Source organism: Chrysochloris asiatica, unplaced genomic scaffold, assembly GCF_000296735.1.
Source record: "Chrysochloris asiatica unplaced genomic scaffold, ChrAsi1.0 scaffold00002, whole genome shotgun sequence".
NCBI lineage: Eukaryota > Metazoa > Chordata > Mammalia > Afrosoricida > Chrysochloridae > Chrysochloris > Chrysochloris asiatica.
The window spans coordinates 52,047,562-52,062,199 of NW_006408520.1; the positions used below are offsets into that span (position 1 = coordinate 52,047,562).

Sequence of the window (14,638 nt, forward strand, 5' to 3'; positions counted from 1 at the left end):
GGACTGCCCAGGGAAAACCATGGGGTGAAGCCGGAGTCTCTCTTCGTTTCCCTAGCAACGGTCTCAAAAGCAGATGGCCACCTAGCGATTTGTTGGACTGTGCCGGGTCCCGGACTCTTGTTCCCAACTTTGAAGGCTTTGCAGCCCGGTTGACCCGGTGAGTGGGTCAGATTGGGTGGCAGAATTGCGTGACTCTACCCCCTAAGGAGAAGAGAGCCTTTTTCTCAAAAGGCCGTTTTTATCCTCTTGAACTGGTGGTTTGAATCAGGCAGGAGCAATTAATTCCCAAAGACTTCTTGACAGCGATTCCTCTCTAGGGTCATTCTGGAACCAACTGCTCTGAAGCCCTGGTAGAGATACACAGTGTGGATCTTTAAAAAGCTGTATTGTCTTCACAACCTCGAGTTTGTAGTTTCTGTGCCCTTGCATCTCCTGGAGAACAAGGCTCACCATACCTCTTAAGTTTGGAGTCAGCTTCACTGGCTATATAGCTCAGCTTTCACAGTGTTGCCTTTGGAAATTGTTTGAAATTCATTCATAGTCTGCAACCAGGCACCTCACCTTCGTGGTATTTTGGTTGCTTCTGCAATGCTTTTGCAGAATCTACTAGAATTTTTAATAACATTCTTGGGTATAAGTCAGACTTATTAGGTTTGTTTTTGGTAGGTGAATATCTGGGTATTTCTCCTGTAGAGAAGGGGCACTGGCTGCGCAATGGCTAAACTCATTGGTGCCCAGGGTGGGGAGACGAGGCAGTCAGCTTCCATAAAGATTTGCAGCCTCCTTTGAAACCCCATGAGCAGTTTCTACCCTGAAATCCACTCAATGGCAGTTTTGGGGTTTTGTTTTTTTCCCTCTTGTAGAGTACCTAACTTTATAATGATGTTTACAGATGAATCTCTTCATCATTATATATAAGAATGCTATAAATCACAGTTATTGTGTTAGTAAGTGGTAAACAGAAGATTATAGGGTCCTGGTGGTGCAGTGGGTAAGCGCTTGGCTGCTAACTGAAAGGTCAGTGATTTCAGAATCTCCAGAGTAGATATGACAGTTTCTGTGAAGATTTGTTGTTGTTAAAGTGTTGTTGAGTTGGTTCCAATTCAGAGCAACTCTTGTGTACAACAGAACGAAACACTGCCTGGTCCTGTGCCATCCTCACAATTGCTGCTACCCTTGAGTCCATTGTTGTTCCACACTGCCAATCCATCTTGCTGGGGGATTTCTCTCTTTTTCTCTGTCCCTCCACTTTACCAAGCATGATGTCCTTCTCCAGGGATCGGTAACTTGTGATAATATGTCCAAAGTATGAGCGACAAAGTCTGGGCATCTTGCCTTCTAAGGAGCCTTCTGGTTGTATTTCTTCCAATACATAGTTGTTTATTTGTTTTATTTTCTAGTAAACCATGGTACCTTTAATATTCGTCTCCAACACCATAACTCAAATACAATGATTCTTCTACAGTCTTCCGTATTCATTGTCCAACATACAGAGAGTACTAATTTTAAAAAAAGATGGAATTAGATGAGGTTCCAGTGGATGAAAATCAATAGTGCTTATATGCTCATGAATTTTACTTTCACGGTTGCTATGAGTCAGACCTGACTCAACAGCACTTAACAACAATAACACGATGAAATAGTGCAAAAAATGCCACCAACCATCCCTCCAATAGCACTCTTTACTCAGCTGGGTTCAATAATTCATGGCAGTGACCACTCAGACATCATGTTTACAGTTCTGGGGTTTGTTAGGGAAGTTAACAAGTTACAAGGCAGGACCAGAAAACGTTCAATGCAATGTTCTTTCAGTCAGTAAACCTCTCAGGCCTGTTCCTGCAGTATTACAAAGCCCTTTGAGGGCTGCTGATAAATGCCCACAGGGCATACTATTCCATCATAAATCTCAGCCTGAAGTCACTCAGCTGTAGTTCTGTGGATCAGCAAACTTAGCTCCACCAACTAAATGCCTGGAGGCACCTCACTCTGAAAACAAGCCTGCCCACAATCACTCAATCTGTACTTGCTCTGTGGGTTGGGAAGCCCTCTGCTCTGGCTTATGCTCTCTGTCTCTTGGTTTTGCTGCAGCGGCTCCTCTGCAGTATCACAAAATATCACAGTACTTTGTCCTTGGGTCAAGATTTAATGCACAGTGATCGCTCAGTCCAAAGGACACGCTCCATTCATGACTTTTCTTTAATGGCTGCTTCTGAGATAGCTCATTTTACACGTTAGATTCCAACTTTTTACGATCATCATTAACCCTGTTAACAATCACTTACAACTGAATCAATCATAATCCATCAGATCTTCCCCCACTTTTTTTATGATCGGCCAGACCAATCATAAAAAAAAGTTGGTGGGGATTTTTAAAAACTATGGCTAGAAGAGACATTAAATAATTCAACATACCACAGACCATCCCTGGACTCTTTTTCTAGTGATTGTCTCTTTCATATATAATGGATTAACTTTCCCAATAACAATGATGTCAATTGTATACATAGCCATAAAAATTTATAAACCAGCCAATTTAAGCCTTTGTTGTTAAGTGCTGTCAAGTTGGTTCCCAACCATAGTCACCCTGTCAAGGATTTCCAAGGAGCAGCTGGTGAGCTTGAACTGCCAACCTTGCTTTTCAAACCAACTAATTTAAGCCTTTATCTCTATTTCAGACTTCCAATTTTTAAATTGCCCATTCCTATTAACTACTGGTGTGGCACTGTGAGTTAATGTGCCAGACTGAAAAGTCGTTTGAACTACAAGGTCGGTGGTTCAAGCTCACCAGTCACTCCTTGGAAACCCTATACAGGGTCGTTATGGGTTGGAACCAATTTGATGGCACTTAACAACAACAACTATTAACCACTGGAGACCTGGTGTGACACTGTAGAATAAGCACTGGACTGCTAACCACAAATTCAAACCCACCAGCCACTCCTCAGAAACCGTAATACGGGATTGCTGTGAGTCAGAACTGACTCGACTTAACACTGAACAACAACAACAATTAACCTACTAAAGAGCCCTGGTGGCTTAGTGGGTTATGCATTGGGCTGCTAACTGCAAAGTCAGCAGTTTGAATCTACCAGTTGTTATGTGGAAAAAAAGGAGGCTTGCTCCTCCCATGAAGATTTACAGCCTTGGAAACTGTACATATAGTTGGAATTAACTGATGGCAGTGGGTTTGGATATCAACTCAAACCTTGAGAAGACTTGCATGGTCTTTGAGGTGAATAATCTTCTGTACCTGTTGGAACTTTGGGCATCTGCATCCATATGCAAAGTCTGATCCACAACAAGCCATCAAAATTTCAGCTATCTATACCAGCTCATAGTATCAAATATCTCTTTCTTCATTCAGCTGGGGTCTGGTCGGTTTGGCCTTGGCTATCTTAGCTAGGTCAAATGGATACCAGCTGTAACCTTGAAAGTCCACACATACTTCCATGTGCTTCAGACCAACTGGCCCCTTCACTCACTCTCTCTCAACCCAAGTTCCCATGGGCTAGGTCAGTGCCCATGGAAACAGGAGTCCACATAACTTCCTAAACTTAAGACCAGCCAGCCCTTCTTCTTCCTCTCTTCATAGCTGCATTCTTCCCCATGCCTACTTATCAAGTGGACCCAGGCCATCACCAACAAGCGTTCTAGACTGTCTGATTAACAAGCTCCTTTTAACTTTCAGTCCTAAAATAGTGTTTTCTCTGATGGGGAGACTTTTCCTGCCACTATACGAACCCAGTGGCAAACAGCTTGCTTGAAATTCAGTCATTTTTCTTTTTGCAGGTCTTTTCTCTAAAAATAAATCTGTTTGCTTTGTGTGGGTCTGCATGTCTTTTCAGATGCCAGTTTTCTGGTACTGAGGGTTCTGGGCTGAAATCAAGTTTCCACCTAAGCATACATACTCTTTATACAGGTTGTTCCTGCTACTGGGTATCCTCACGTTAGTTCAGACTCATAGTGACCTTTAAGTTGTTTCTGAGGCTATAAATCTTTCTTTTGCAGAGTGACTGGAGGATTCTAACTGCTGATCTTACAGTTAGCAGCCCAACCTGTACCTACTGCCCACCAGTGCTACTTTTCATACAGGCTACTTGTGATTGTTTTTAAAGTACCATCGAGTAGGTTCCTACGCATAGTGACCCTGCATAGGATTTCTGAGTGACTGGTGGTTTTGAACTGCCAGCCTCATGGTTAGCAGTCAGATGCTCATCCTACAGTGCTACTAGTTTAAAATAAAGCCTGTTCATACTGGGTAATTCCTAACTCCCCTTTAAGCAAAGCCAATCAGGTATAGGCTTAAGACAGGCTTACAAATTCATTATAATCATGTTGTTGTTGTTGTTAGGTGCTGTCAAGAGGACTCCGACACATAACGACCTATATAGGGTTGCCGAAGAGCAGCTGGTAGCTTGAACTTTGGACCTTGCAGTTCAAATGGCTTTACAGTCTAGCACATTAACCCACAGCGTCGCACCAGGACTCTATAATCATGAAGTTGAAAGTTTCTCTTACCTAGTATTGTAAAATAGACTTCTCTCTCTGTGTGATGGAAATTAACATGGCTATTACAGCCATATTAATTTCCATGACACAGAGAGGTCTATTTTACAATACTAGGTAGGAGAAACATTCATCTCCCATAGTGTAATCAGATAAATGTATAGCTCTAATCCTACTCTGGTAGCATAGTGGTTACAAATCGGGCTGTGAACCTTAAGGCCAGCAGTTCGAAACTACCAGCCGCTCTGCGGGAGAAAGATGAGGCGTTCTGCTCTGGTAAAGATTTACAGCCTCGGAAACCCTGTACAGGGTCGCTATGGGTTGGAATCGACTGGACGGCACTTAACAACAACAACAACAAATCCTACAACCCTTTCCAAGACTCCCAAGTTCAACCTTCCCTTTACCACTTCTGGACTCATTAATATGCATATGGCTAGATGAACCAGGGAATGGTCTGCAGTGTAATGAATGTCTCTTCTAGCCATGTTGTTAAGTGTCATCAAGTTGGATCTGACTTACAACAACCCTGTATAGGGTTTCTGAAGCTTTTTAAAAATCTTAGCAGGAGCAGATAGCTTCATCTTTCTTCCACAGAGTGACTGGCAGGCTGAAACCAATGACCTTGTGGTTCACTGTCCAATGCTTATCATGTGGTTTGCAGTTCAGTGCTAAACCATAGTCTTTCTGTTTATTTATAATGACTTCTGGCCAAACTTCGTCTCTCATACTTTGGACATACTGTCAAGAGGGACCAGTTGCTGGAGAAGGATATCATGTTTGGTAAGGTGGAGGGTCAGAGAAAAAGACAAAGATCCCCAGTGAGATGGATTGGCCAAGTGGCAGTATCAGTGGGCTCAACTGTGACAACAATGGTGAGATTGGCCCAGGATCAGGCAGTATGTTGTCTGCTGTGCATAAGGTCGCTATGAGTCAGTACCGACTCGATGGCATCCAACAACAATCCATAGTTAATAAATTTCCACCAAATGGACTTTTTTCCTATCAGAGAAAGTGGAGGAAGATGTTGATGGATTATAACAGGGCTAATTGTGATTGGTCAATTTTGCCATTCTTACTGGCATGTATGGAGTCCTGGTGTGGCGCTATGAGCTAATGTGTCAGAGCGCAAAGTCGTTTGAACTGCAAGGTCAGTGGTTCAAGCTCACCATCTGCTCCTTGGAAACCCGATACAGTGTCACTATGAGTCAGAATTGACTTGACGGCACTTAACAACAACAACAAAAAACTGGCATATAAAATGCACCATCAGATGCAGAAGGAAGATCTCACTATCATCAAGAAGAAAGATCCAGGAATGGAGTGTGTCCCTTGGACCCTGAAACTCCTGAGCATTGAACCTCCAGAAAACTTAACAACAAAGGAGCAGCAGAGGAACAGCAGCAGCAGAACCAAGAGCCAGAGCACCAGACAGAGTGATGGGCTTCGTAGTCCAAGTAAAGCGGAATGCCTTTGTACAAGAGGCTCACTTGTGAAGTAGGCTGACTCCACATACTTAATTGGGGCTTGCTGACTCATAAAGCAGAATAGAGCACTTTTGGGCTGAGGCTTATATCATCAAGTAGAGTGCCAATGGGCATTTATCAGTAGTGCTAAAAGAGCTTTGTACATTGCTGGAGCTGGGCAGAGGCCAAGGACCAGAGAGAGGCCTGTTTGTGGGCCTGAATGGGATGAGGCTTTCACAGACTGAAACCACTGTGCCTTGGACATTTCTAATTCTGATTGTAACCTGTTAACTTCTCTAATAAACCCCATAACTGTGATTATTGTGTCTGAGTTCTTTGTGACCAACACAATGAAGTATCAAACCTGTCTGAGAAGTACAGAGTGTGCCATGGCAAGGATGATAGATAACAGTTTTACAAGTAGACAGTATAAAGTAACCAAACACGGAAATTTCAGATAGAGGCAAGTACTGTGAGGGAAACAAAACTGAATGTAATGGGCTCTGAGGTAGAAACTAAGAAATGAGCACTTCATGGTTTTCAGAAGGATGACTATCGATGGTTTCTTGGAGAAGGTAATGTGTGAACTGAGATTCAAACAATGAGCAAGAGCCCAGACTCCTCAAAATCTGGGTGAAGACCATTTTAGGCAGGGCAAATAGCAAGCCTTGATACAGAGCAAACAATTTTTATTTAACAAAAACAGTGATGCTACTTGAATCCAGAGAGGAATAGCAAAAGTGAGGATAGATGAGGTTGTTGGGTTATGTCAATTAGGCCATGGTTACCTAAGATAAGGAGCTTGTATTTTATTTTAAGGCAAGCCTTAGTTTTTTTATTAAAGTTAGATGGCTTTATAGATAATGGCCAGTAAGGGTCAATGGGGAGGGGCAGTTTGATGGTTTGGACTTTATAATTATAGAAAAGTATTTTCCACTTTTCTTTTTAATTTAAAACATTTTAATTTGAGAGACCATATGCGGTCTGATTTGTCAATTAAAAAAAAAAAAAAACCCACAAACTTTTTATTATGAATTGGGTGAAGTTTTACAGAGCAAATCAGCTTTTTCCTTCAACAATTCAAAATTCTGTTGCATGTCATTGCTTGCAATCGCCACAATGCAATATCACTTACCCCACTCCCTCCATGTGTTCCAAAATTCCAGTCTTTCTTCCTTGGTAGCCCTTGCTGTTATCTGAACTCTGGCCCTGGGCAAATACTACCTCTGATCTCAAATGGTTAATTATTTTAAGGAGCGCACACTTCCTTCTCATTACCATTCACAATATAGGCCAGTCTATGGCTTGGGTAACAATGGAGCCATAGGAGTGAGTTCATCTCCAGGCTCAAAATATCACAAGGGCCATAGGCTTGGAGACTCCACCGATCTCTGTCTGACCAGTATACCTGCTCTTCTTCATAATTCAGAGTTCAGTTCCACACTTCCCTCCTACTCCACCCAGGAGCCTCTACTGTGATCCTTTGCAGAATGGTAGGCAATGGCAGCTGGGCACCATCCAGCTCCCCTGGTTCAGGGTTATGGAAGCTGTGGATTCACGTGATCCACCAGTTCATTGGACTAATTGCTTCCATGTGTTTTTTGTTTTCTTTTACTTGTCTTTGCTCTGGAAACGGAGAGACCAACAGTTGCCAAGATGGCCACTCAGAAATCTTCAAACCCCCAGTTTCTCACTGAAGCAGTTTTAGAACATTGTCCTGGTGGTCCACACTGACAAGATTATGACTCTATATAGGTTTTCTACTTCATTTTAGTTAACTTTAACATTTTACATTTCATTGAAAATTAGGCTAAAAATTCTTTAGATTTTTATGCAAATTTAGAATAGTGTAGAATATTATGCTTTGATTAAAATTCTAATAAATTTAAAGAACTTCATAGTATTTTATTATGATCAAAAAAAATCTCAGTGATTGCAAATTAGACCTGGACTCCTAATCATAAAGTCAGCAATTCAACCTATTGGCTGCTCACCCAGAGAAAGATGAGGATGTGTGCTCATAAAGATTTACAGCCTTGGAAAACCTGTACAGGTTTACTATGAGTCAGAAATTGCTGAACAGCACTTAACAACAACAATACTGATTATTATTTTTTTTCTTGTTTAGATTCCCTAAAAGTTTCTCAGATTTATTGTTTCTATTCAAAGGACCAGTTATTGAATATATTTACTTGTTTGCTTTTTGTTGGACACTTGAGTTGTTTCCATCTTGGGTTAGTCACTTCCATAAAATTGACTAGCAACTGCATGTTTAGGTCGCTTTGTTGTTGTTGTTAAGTGCCGTCTAAATGAATTTTCTATTTTATTGGAAAATGGAATTAGTTGTCAAACATGGCTCAATTGATTTTGCCAATTCTACCACTAGCTGTATATAACAGAATGTGGTAGCTCCATATGATAAGCAGTATACTGTGGCCCATAAGGTCTGCAGTTGGAGCTCCCTAGCTACTCTGTGGAAGAAGGATAAGGCTTTCTGTTCCCTCAAAGTGTTAATGCCTCAGAATCCCTACACAGGATCTCTGTGAGTCAGAAGTGACTCAAGGGTACTTAACAACAATAAAACAGTTTCTAAGACTGTTCATGTATTCACATTAGTGGTATTATAATAAAATATTTGCTAATCTGTCTGAAGCAAGTGACATGGTATCTTTCTGTTTTGATTCGCATTTCATTTATTTACAATTATTTCGAGAAGCCTTCCTTTTTCTTTCACTCAGGATTCTTCTTTTGGAAAATATCTCCCGGTATCTCCTGCTCACTGTATTTTCTTTTTTTGAAAGGTTTTATTGTGAATTGAGTGATAGTTTACATTGGAGAACATCAGTTTTAACTCATAATTTCACTGAAATGATTACAATCCCCTCCTTGCATCATCATTCAACAGCATTTGCTTCTATTCCCTCTGTTTTTGTTATTGTTGTTGTTTTTTTGTTTGTTTGTTTTGGGGGGGATATAAACAAAAGCACTCAAGAACATATAATAATTTAAACAACCAAAGGGCACATTCTGCAAGCCTGACTCCTGGCTGACAGCACTCAGTCTTTCTCTTTCCATGAGTCTAGAGTCCTCAGCTGCTCTCTTTCTCCATGTCCTCATCTCTCCTTCCATCTCTGTCATTTCTTCACTGGATAGGGTCCCACATTCTGCTTGTGCTCTTCTCTCTTGATGGTCCTAGAGTCCTTTTTCATGGACTTTTAAGATTAACTACTACCCACTTTTTGTTACAGAACATCTACCTTTACAATTGTGACCATTGCAATTAGTCATGATAGCAGTTACTCCCTAATGCATCTTAAGAATCTTATCCCCATCTCTTTTCACCAGATCTGTTGAGACAAGATGAAAACAATTCAGTGGGACTCTACCTTCCCCTGCACACTCTTAAACTAAACCCCATCTGGAAAATGTGTAAGCAAGTCACTTTGTGCCTTTATCCCCCCACGTATTTGTAGTACTGTGGTAGATAGTGAGTTGCTGTGATTCTGGAAGCTGTGCCATGGGTATATTAAATACAAGCAGAATCATCCATGGTGGATAGGTTTCAGATGTTCTACCAGGTGAATATAGACTAGAAGGAAGGAGAGATGAACTACTTCCGAATATTAGGTATTGAAAACCTTAGGAATAGTAAAGAAACACTGTCAGATTTATTGCCAGAATATGAGCCCCTCAGTTTGGAAGGCACTTAAAATGAGACTGGGAAAGAGCTGCCTCTTAAAAGCAGAGTTGACCATAATGAAGCAAATGGAGTAAAACCCGTGGGAGCAAAGCCCTTGGGACTTTCATTAGCTGATGAGGCACAACTCAAATTGAAGAGAAACAGCTGTAAACACCCATTAATAATCAGAACATGGAATGTACAAAGTATGAATCTAGGAAAATTGGAAATTGTCAAAAAGGAAATGGAGCGCATAAACATTGAAATCTTAGGCCTTGGTGAGCTGAAATGGACTGGTATGGCCATTTTGATTCTGAAACCACATGGCTTACTATGTCAAGAATGACAAATTGAAAAGGAATGGTGTTGTGCTGATTGTCAAAAAGAACTTAACAAGATCAGTCATGAAGTATAATGCTGTCTGTGATAGGATAATATCCATGTGCCTACAGGGAAGACCAGTTAATACCACTACTATTCAAATGTATGCACCAACCACTAAAGCCAGTGAGGATGAAATAGAACAATTCTATTAATTTATTAAGTCTGAAATTGATAAATCATGCAATCAAGATGTATTGATCATTACTGGTGATTGGAATGCAAAGGTTGGGAGCAAAGAGGAAAGATCAGTAGTTAGAAAATATGGCCTTGGTGATAGAAGTGATGCTGGAAATCACATGATAGAATTTTGCAAAACCAATGATTTGTTCATTTCAAGTATCTTCTTTAGAGAACTTAAAAGACAATTATACACATGGACCTCAACAGATGGAATACACAGAAATCAAATTGACTACATCTGTGGAAAGAGATGGTGGAAAAACTCCATATCATCAGCAAAAACAAGGCCAGGGGCAGACTGTGGAACAGACCATCAATTGCTCATATGCATATTCAGACTGAAACTGAAAAAAATGAAAACAAGTCACGAGAGCCAAAATATGACTTTGAATATATCCTGCCTAAATTTAGAGATCATCGAAAGAACAGATTTAATTCATTAAACACTAAACACTGAAGACCAGAAGAGTTGTGGAATGACAGGAAGAAAGCAAAAAGTCATTAAGAAGACAAGACAGAAGGAAAAGATCAAAATGGATATGTGAAACTTGCTCTCCAGCATAGAGATGCTAAAGCAAATGGAGGAAATGAGGAGGTATAAGAGCTGAAAAGAAAATTTCAAAGGTCAGCTCTAAAAGACAAAGTCAAATATTACAATGTAATGTTGAAAGGTCTGGAGTCAGAAAACCAAAGGGGAAGAACATGCTCAGCATTTCTCAAGCTGGGGTAATGAAGAAAAAATTTCAAAGCTCAACTTTTGAGATTGAAGGATTCTCTGGACAAATTAATGAATGATGCAGAAAGCATTAAAAGAATTTGGAAGGAATACAGAGTCACAATACCAAAAGGAAATGGTTAATGTTCAAACATTTCAAGAGGTAGCATATGATCAAGAGCCAATGATACTGAAGGAAGAAATCCAAGGTGCATTGAAGGAATTGACAAAGAACAAGGCACCAGGAATTGATGGAATACACATTGAAATCTTTCAAAAGAGTGAGGCAGCACTGGAGGCATGCACTCATTTATGCCAAGAAATTTGGTAGACAACTATCTAGTCAGTGGATTGGAAGATATCCATATTTGTGCCCATTCCAAAGAGAGGTGACCCAACAGAATGTGGAAATTATCATACAATATCTTTTTTTTTTAATTTTTGAAGCATATAGGATGCTTTATTTTGAGTTATGTGATAGTTTACATGGGAGAACATTAGCTTCACATTGCTCCCATTGTATTTTGTTTCCTTGCCATGGTTACAATCCCCTCCATGAATCATTCACCAACCACAGGGTATACCCCACAAGCCTGCCCCTGGGTCATCAGCACACTGGCCCTCTTCCTCTCTGGATCCAAAGTCCCCAGCCGCTCCATCTCTCTGTGTCGTTGTCTCTGCCTCCATCTCTGGCATCACTGCTTCCCAAGGGTTCCATTCTCTGCTCTTCTTCCTTGTTGGTCCCAGAGACATCTGCCCTTAGACTACAAAGTTAATCCCTCCCCTCCCTTTGCTGAAAAATGTCTACCTTTACATTTCCAGCCCTCACAATTAGTCCTAATAACAATTATTCACCATTGTATACCAAGAGACCTATCCAAATCTCCTTTCCTCGGCCCCGCCTAAACAGATTGAATACTACTCAGTGGAAATTCTACCTTGCTCCATGCCCTCTGGATTTAGGTTCCCTCTTGAAAGTTTGTAAGCCAGTCACTTCTTGCCTCTGTAATCCCTCACACCCCCCATTTTGGGTAGCCAATGTCCAAGTTGCCCATCCCTGTTCTCTCCTTGTGTGGAGAGGGTGGGAGTGATCCTCGCTGTGAAGATTTTTTCCCTCTTTTGAGCTACTGCTTCCATAGGTGTAGCTCAAGTACATCAAATTATATCCAATTATTCTTTTTTTCCTCTTCTTTCTTCTTCTGGTTGAGCTCTGATCTTCCAGTCGTTGAAGCCAGGTCAGGTGGGTAATATCTGTAAGTGTGGGTGTACTTATGCAGGTGCCCTCTCCTCTTATCAGCTGGACACTTCACTCTCCACGCTAGTCCTCTGTGGCTGTGTCATTGACTCTGGGCCCAAGAGTCACCAGGTCTTCCCATACTGCTGGCCAGCCAGGTCTCCAGCCATGTTTACAGGAGTCCATTGAACATTATAGGACTTAGCTCACAGCTCCACTGCTGCCCTTCCCTCACTTCCCCCTACAGGAAAAGAATGTGGTCACCAATCAGAGCATGTATTCCCATTGGGTCCCAGCCTTTGAGGAAGGATTGCCCTGAGGGCACTCAACCACTTGCCTTGATGTCTCCTGGGTGAGCTATTTGTTCGTTCTTGTAGTAATCAGTCAGTCTGCCTATATTGTTTTGTATTTTTCCTGTCAGTCTTTCTTTCAGGAAATATCTTCTGGCCACTCCAGGATGGTCTGCTTGTCCTTTCAAGTGGAAATTTCCCCTCAGAAGATTCTGGATGCTTTTCAGGAATCCACCTATGGTCTTGTGTAATACAGAGACTCCGCAGGAGGCCTCCTTCACTGGGCACATTATAGCCCCATTTTAGGTATTCCAATCAGTTATAGGCAGTTATAGGCAGAAGATGGATTTACAAGCTTTCTACGTTGATATTTCTGGCTATTCCTTTCTCTCCCCCTCCAGTGTCTATTTTATAGTGGTATGCCAGGGAAACTAAGATTCAAAAGACAGCCAAACATCTTATAACATTGTTTCTCCCCTTTTCCCCATTCCAACCATGTCTCAATCTCTGTATCCCAAAGCCCTGTTGTTCCAGGGTTGTGCATATATCATTATTTGCCTGTGTCCCACTTCAGCTTCACATTCATCACATCATATTAACACTTCGTTACAATGATTACAATCCCCTCCATGCATCATCAAACAACCAAAGTATACACCCCACAGGCCTGCCCCCCTTGGCTGTCAACAAACAGCTCCCCTTCCTCCCTGAGTCCTGTGTCCCCAGCTACTCCATCTGTCTATACCAGCATCTCTGTCTCTATGCCTGGCTTCGCTGCCTCTCTGGGTAGGGTCATACTTTCCACTCTTCTCGCTTGATGGTCCCAGGGACCTCTGCTCCTGGGCTTCAAAATCAACCAAGTTCCTTCTTTTGTCAAAAAAAAAAAAAAAGAAAAGAAAGAAAGAAAATTTGCCTCTACATTTCTGACCCTCACAGTCAGTCCTGATGGCAGGAATTCACTGTTGTACCACAAGTCTTATCCAATTTCCTTTTGTCAGCCCAGTCTCAACAGATTAGAAATCATTCAGTGGATGTTCTGCCTACTCCTGCCCCATCTGGAACTAGGCTCCCCCTTGAAAACCTGTAAACCAGTCACTTCTTGCCTTTATAGCCCCCCACCCATCGCCATTTTGGGTCTGGGTAATTTTCAGCTCCCCTCAAGGTAGTCCAGCCAGTTAGAGGCTGAAGATGGGCTTATAAGTTCTCTGTTGTGATGTTTCTGGCTATTCCTCCTCCCCCCTCAAGTGTCGATTTCACAGTGGTAGGCAAGGGAAACCAAGATTCAAAAGACAACCAAGCATCCTAACATTATGCACCTTTTATCCCCTTTCAGGCCATGCCTCTATCCCTTGTATCCTGAAGCTCTGTTATCCGAAGGTTGTGTATACATCGTCATTTACCTCCATCCCATAAGGAGCTCTGGTAGCGTTGTTGTTGTTGTCAGGTGCCATCGAGTTGGAACCGACTCATAGCGACCCCATGCACAGCAGAACGAAACAATGTCCGATCCTGAGCCAACCTCACTACCGCTGCCACACTTGAGTCCATCAATGATGCCACCAGGCCAATCCATCTCGTTGGGGGTTTTCCTTTTTTCTCCGACCCTCCACCTTACCCAGCATGACATCCTTCTCCAGCGATTGTTCCCTCTGGACAATATGTCCAAAGTAGGAGAGACGAAGCTTAGCTATCCTGGCCTCCAAGGAGCACTCTGGCTGCACTTCTTCCAAGTGGTAGCGTAGTGGTTACAAATTGGGCTGTGAACCACAAGGTCAGCAGTTCGAAACTACCAGCTGTTCCATGAGAGAAAGATGAGGGTTTCTGCTTCTGTAAAGATTTACAGCCTTGGAAACCCTGTACAGGGTCACTAAGAATTGGTTCTGACTCCACGGCGCTAACCACCACCACCATCTAGCACATGAGAACCTGCCCAACTGTTCTCCTGTCCACCTTGTTCTTCTTTTTCCCTCCCCCTTCTTGTGTTTTGCTGGCCCCTGCCCCCCCCCCAGCATCTCCTATGTCTATTCCATACCTTGTGCTCTTTCTTCCCCTCCTTCCCTCCCCTCCTCTCATCCCATACATCCTGGTTTTCAGCAATTATTTATATAGATTTTTCCCCCTTTTGGGTGGGTTATTTTTCTTAGTCCTTTACAATAATGGTCTTATGCAGTATTTTTCTTTTTG

At 42.0% G+C, this 14,638-nt stretch overlaps 1 protein-coding gene across 1 annotated transcript in view; it reads left to right on the forward strand.

Moving 5' to 3' along the window:
• Nucleotides 1–5: 5 nt before the first annotated feature.
• LRRIQ3 (leucine-rich repeats and IQ motif containing 3) overlaps nt 6–14,638 on the forward strand; it is a 248,551-nt gene continuing 233,918 nt past the window's right edge. The window contains exon 1 of the mRNA XM_006831090.1: nt 6–157. The gene's annotated coding sequence lies outside the window, so the exon portion shown is untranslated. The remainder of the gene's footprint in view (nt 158–14,638) is intronic.